Source organism: Lethenteron reissneri, chromosome 12 (assembly GCF_015708825.2).
Source record: "Lethenteron reissneri isolate LAM-NWPU_2019-01 chromosome 12, ASM1570882v1, whole genome shotgun sequence".
NCBI classification, from domain to species: domain Eukaryota; kingdom Metazoa; phylum Chordata; class Hyperoartia; order Petromyzontiformes; family Petromyzontidae; genus Lethenteron; species Lethenteron reissneri.
In genome coordinates, this window is record NC_083790.1 from 69387 (window position 1) to 74885 (window position 5499).

The following is a 5499-nucleotide window of genomic DNA, read 5'->3' on the forward strand; positions in this document are numbered from 1 at the left end:
CACCCCCACCACCCCCACCACCCCCCACCGCCCCTACCACCCCCCACCGCCCCCACCACCCCCCACCACCCCCTACCACCTCCCACCACCCCCCACCACCCCTCACCGCCGGCTGGCGCGGTGTCGATCGACTCGACTCCTCGCCCGCTCGCGTGGCGGCGGCAGGAGCGTGAGGAGCAGCAGGAAGGGCAGCAGGAAGGGCAGCAGGAAGGGCAGCAGAATCAGGAACGTGAGGAGCAGTAGGAGCAGTAGGAGCAGTAGGGGCATGAAGGAGGAGCATCATCATCGGCAACATGATTGAGGAGCATCATCATCAGCAACATGAAGGAGCATCATCAGCATCAGCATGGAGGAGGAGCATCATCATCTTCATCAGCAGCATGGAGGAGGAGCATCATCATGGAGGAGCAGGAGGAGGAATTCCTCGCGAGGAATGCAATCATGAAACGCGGCGGCGGCAGTGGCGGCGGCGGCGGGCGACTGCGTCGCGGCTCGCGATGAAAGGCGACGCCGCTCCTCCTCTGCCGGGCCCCGCAGCTGTTTCCAATCGCGCCGCTTTGAAGGCGCGGGGCCCGGGGCCCCGCCCCCCGGGGTCTCGGCTTGCGGCGAGGGGATGAAGCCGCGAGGGGTGGGGGCCCCGCTCACGGCCTTCCGGGCCGCGAGGGGGTCCGGCGGTGGTGGCGGCGGCGAGGGGATGCGGGAGCGGGGTCCTGTCGCCATGCGCCGCGGGGGCGGAGTGGGGGGGGGGGGTTTCGGGGGGGGGTACAGGGGGGGGGGTACAGGGGGTGGGGGGGGTACAGGGGGTGGGGGGGGGGTACAGGGGGTGGGGGGGGTACAGGGGGTACAGGGGGGGGGGGGAAAGGTGAGCAAGAGAAGATGCAGACACGGATGGGGGTAGGGAGAGTTGTGTGTGTTAGTGTGTGTTAGTGTGTGTTTGTGTGTTTGTGTGTTAGTGTGGTTAGTGTGTGTTTGTGTGTGTTTGTGTGTGTTTGTGTGTGTTTGTGTGTGTTTGTGTATTTGTGTGTGTTAGTGTGTGTTTGTGTGTTAGTGTGTGTTGTTAGTGTGTGTTAGTGTGTTTGTGTGTTAGTGTGTGTTAGTGTGTGTAGTGTGTGTTAGTGTGTGTTAGTGTGTGTTAGTGTGTTAGTGTGTGTTAGTGTGTGTTAGTGTGTTAGTGTGTGTTAGTGTGTTAGTTAGTGTGTGTTAGTGTGTATAGTGTGTGTTAGTGTGTGTTAGTGTGTGTTTGTGTGTTAGTGTGTGTTAGTGTGTGTTAGTGTGTGTTTGTGTGTTAGTGTGTGTTAGTGTGTGTTGTGTGTTAGTGTGTTAGTGTGTGTTTGTGTGTGTTTGTGTTTAGTGTGTTAGTGTGTGTTAGTGTGTGTGTGTGTGTTAGTGTGTGTTAGTGTGTGTTAGTGTGTGTTTGTGTGTTAGTGTGTGTTAGTGTGTGTTAGTGTGTGTTTGTGTGTTAGTGTGTTAGTGTGTGTTAGTGTGTGTTTGTGTGTTGTGTGTTAGTGTGTGTTAGTGTGTGTTAGTGTGTGTTTGTGTGTTAGTGTGTTAGGGTGTGTTAGTGTGTGTGTGTTAGGTGTGTGTGTGTTAGTGTGTGTTAGTGTGTGTTAGTGTGTGTTTGTGTGTTAGTGTGTTAGTGTGTGTTTGTGTGTTAGTGTGTGTTAGTGTGTTAGTGTGTGTTAGTGTGTGTTTGTGTGTTAGTGTGTGTTAGTGTGTGTTTGTGTGTTAGTGTGTTAGTGTGTGTTAGTGTGTGTTTGTGTGTTAGTGTGTGTTAGTGTGTGTTAGTGTGTGTTAGGGTGTGTTTGTGTGTTAGTGTGTGTTTGTGTGTGTTAGTGTGTGTTAGTGTGTTAGTGTGTGTTAGTGTGTATTAGTGTGTTAGTGTGTGTTAGTGTATGTTAGTGTGTGTTAGTGTATGTTAGTGTGTGTTAGTGTGTTAGTGTGTGTTAGTGTGTTAGTGTGTTAGTGTGTGTTAGTGTGTGTTAGTGTATGTTAGTGTGTTAGTGTGCATTAGGGTTTGTGTGTTAGTGGGTTTGTGTGTTAGTGTGCATTAGGATTTGTGTGTTAGTGGGTTTGTGTGTTAGTGTGCGTTAGGGTTTGTGTTTGTGTATTAGTGTGTTAGTGTGCATTAGGGTTTGTGTGTTAGTGGGTTTTTGTGTTAGTGTGCATTAGGGTTTGCGCGTTAGTGTGTTTGTGTATTAGTGTGCTAGTGTGTGTTAGGGTTTGTGTGTTAGTGGGTTTGTGTGTTAGTGTGTTAGTGTGCATTAGGGTTTGTGTGTTAGTGGGTTTGTGTGTTAGTGTGCATTAGGGTTTGCGTGTTAGTGGGTTTGTGTATTAGTGTGCTAGTGTGTGTTAGGGTTTGCGTGTTAGTGGGTTTGTGTATTAGTGTGTTTGTGTGAGTGTGTTTGTGTATTAGTGTGTTTGTGTGTGTTAGTGGGGTTGTGTGTGCGTGTTTTAGCCTGTAGGGAGAGGGCGCTGCGCTACGCACCCCACTGGTGGCGATTGTCTGACCAGGCCTAGGTCGACTCAGCCTCAAATAAGTACCTGGTGCGGTGTGTAAACATCGACTCTGCGGAGACAAAGGGGAGACAAAGGGGAGACAAAGGGGAGACAAAGGGGAGACAAAGGTGGGCGTGGTGCTGGCCACGCACTCCTTCGTGTACCATGCCGGCCTTCATAGGTGCTCGCTAACAGCACTTGCCACGACGGTCTGTTCAGGCTACACGGGGGAGCTTTGCCTTTGTGTTTTCTGTGCTCTCTGTGAGTGCGAGGCTCCGCGTGAAGTCGCCACGTGGTGGGGGTTTCGGCGGTAGGGGCGGGGCTGCTGCTGTGGGGGGGTGGGGCACCTGGCCCCCGCCCCCGCGCCCGCTCTGACCCCCCCCCCCTTGCATCCCCCCCCCCCCCCCTTGCACCCCCCCCCCCCCCTGCACCCCCCCCCCCCTGCACCCCCCCCCCCGGGTTCCCGGCTCCGTGTCTGGAGGTTCCCTGCAGTCTCGGGGTTCGCTCTTCCGACCACAGCCCGAGTGGGACGAGACGCGGGGTTCAAAGCGAGGGGTGGTGGGGGGAGGGCTCGAGGGGGAGGGTGGGTTTGGGGAGATGTTGCAAACAAGAGTACGCGCACGCAAAGACAAAGATCCCCCTCATAGCCTCTACACACTGTTGATGCAAGTGCTGTTAGCAAGCACCTTTGAAGGCCAGCATGGCACGCGAAGGAGTGGGTGGCCAGCATTACGCTCGACCGCCTTTATCTCCCCAGTTGTGATGCTTACACACCGCACCGGGTACTCATTTGAGGCTGAGTCAACTTAGGGGAGGTTCAGATAATCGGGTCGCCGGGCTCTGCGCTGCCACGTTCTGTGGCCGCGCCTCCACAGCGCCTCCTCCTCCTCCAGCGGAGGCCCTTCGGCCCGCAGGCGCGTGCAGGACACCCGTGAATCAGAGCGTCGTCAGACGCACTTAATCCGCTGCTGGATGGAGGCCCAACCCTGCGATGTAACAGTCCACTGGGCATCTGCACACGCGCTGACCTCACCGCTCCATCTCCTCCTCCCCAGACGAGCTTTCACCCCTTGGCTGCCGCTCCGTTTGTATTCTCAGCCATCGGCCTTCGTCTCCTCTCGCCGCGTGTCCAATCGGCGCCTCCAACCCAGGCGCCCCTCTCTCTCTCTCTGTGTCACCATCTCAAACTGCAAAAGGGAGATTCCATGTTTTCTTGCCAACGACAACCTGCTACCCGTCACCAACCGAGATCTCAACAATGGCCATCACCGACCACCCAAGTCCCAATGTCCCATCTGGGATCGCGTTGCTGCTGCTGCTGTTGCTGCTGCTGCTGCTGTTGCTGTTGCTGCTGCTGTTGCTGCTGCAGCTGTTGCTGCTGCTGCTGCAGCTGTTGCTGCTGTTGCTGCTGGTGCTGTTGCTGCCGCTGCTGTTGCTGCTGTTGCAGCTGCTGCTGCAGCTGCTGCTGCAGCTGCTGCTGCAGCTGCTGGCGAACAGAATGGAACAGCGCGCGCGTCCAGAATGAACAGCCCGGAGACCCACAAATCGCGCACCTCCTGGGTGCGTCATCCCCCCCTCCTGTTCCTCCTCGAGGGCAGCGGTGGAACCATCGACCGCATCAAGAACATCAACAGGCGGATGCGCACCACAGCTTCGTCTTCATCAATAGAAACTTGAATACACAGCGACATGAGTGCGACCGTGGCCATGCAGCGCGAACTACGGCCCGTATCGTGAGCCCGTAGATACAGAGATATACAGAGAGACTCATAGAGATCGTGTGCAGAGACCCACAGACAGTCATAGAGATACAGAGACGCGGAGAGACACGTGGAGATACGTAGATATACACTATCGAGACACTGAGATATGTTCAAGACACGAGTCACAGTCGTGCGATTGTGACCAGGCAACCCAAGCGATTCAGTTGGTCTGCGCTCCTTCAACAGGAGACGGAGAAACAGCAGACTGACACGACTTCTCCCTCTCTCTCTGCCGAAGCCCTTTCTCTCTCTCTTGTCGTGGCGAGCAGCAGCAGCAGCAGCAGCAGCGGCAGCAGCAGCAGGCTGCAGCAGCAGCAGGCTGCAGCAGCAGCAGCAGCGGCAACAGCAGCAGCAGCAGCGGCAACAGCAACAGCAGCGGCAACAGCAGCAGCAGCAGCAGCGGCAACAGCAGCAGCGGCGGCAACAGCAGCAGCAGGCTGCAGCAGCAGCAAGCAGCAGCAGATCTCCACATTGGCATTGAGCTCCCGGGCTCTTCGCGCGCGTCTCTCCACCTCTCTGTGCGCAAGTCTCAGTTCTATGAACTATCTATGTTGAACTTCTTTCGCACAGTACGTAGCCAACCGTGCTCGTCGGAGATGCGGGCGGAAGGACAACAAACTCAACAACAAACTCAACACAACAAACAGTTTTAAAGAAATTACTTTTCAATCTAGATTGCTCGACCACAACCTAATTGCGTATTCTTCATAAATAAAGTTTCCGACGGTGTCATGTACATTGCTTTGTCGATATCTCACATTACCTGCCGAGTACGTTCTACCATACAATGGTCCAGAAATGATCTCAGCTCCAAGAGAGTTGCAGATCCGTGCCCAACTTCCCGCGCACAGCGCTGCCAGACGCCGGCGCTGACGTTGCTGGAATGAAGACGCAATCTGCGTCTCCCTGCACCCCCCACACACGAGACGGCGCGGTCGTTCACACATCACATCAGCCGCACGCAGACTTCCTCCTGGGAGTGCATCATCTCAGACGCATTGATGTCCACACTGAGCGACACTTTGGACCGGTTTCTGCATTCAGTGAGTCATCAGCAAGGCCAGGCTTCCTCGGCCCATTGCCGGCGAGCTGCCAGTTGTTGTTTGTGTTCTTTATCGGTGTGAAGTTCGCTCCAGAAGTAACGAGTAATTAACACAGTCGCAACAACGACAATGACCCCCCCCCCCCCGTCGCCTTTAACAGACTGTCGGGGAAAGTTCAGTTAGCGAGCACCTCTGAA

General features: G+C 55.3%; 1 long non-coding RNA gene across 1 annotated transcript; it reads right to left on the bottom strand.

Annotated features, from left to right (window-relative positions):
- Positions 1-292: 292 nt before the first annotated feature.
- Positions 293-5133, bottom strand: LOC133341632 (uncharacterized). The gene is made up of 3 exons (XR_009755050.1): positions 5023-5133; positions 3530-3683; positions 293-710 (listed from the first exon to the last, which is right to left on the bottom strand). It is a non-coding gene; the product is annotated as an uncharacterized LOC133341632 (long non-coding RNA).
- Between the last annotated feature and the right edge of the window lie 366 nt (positions 5134-5499).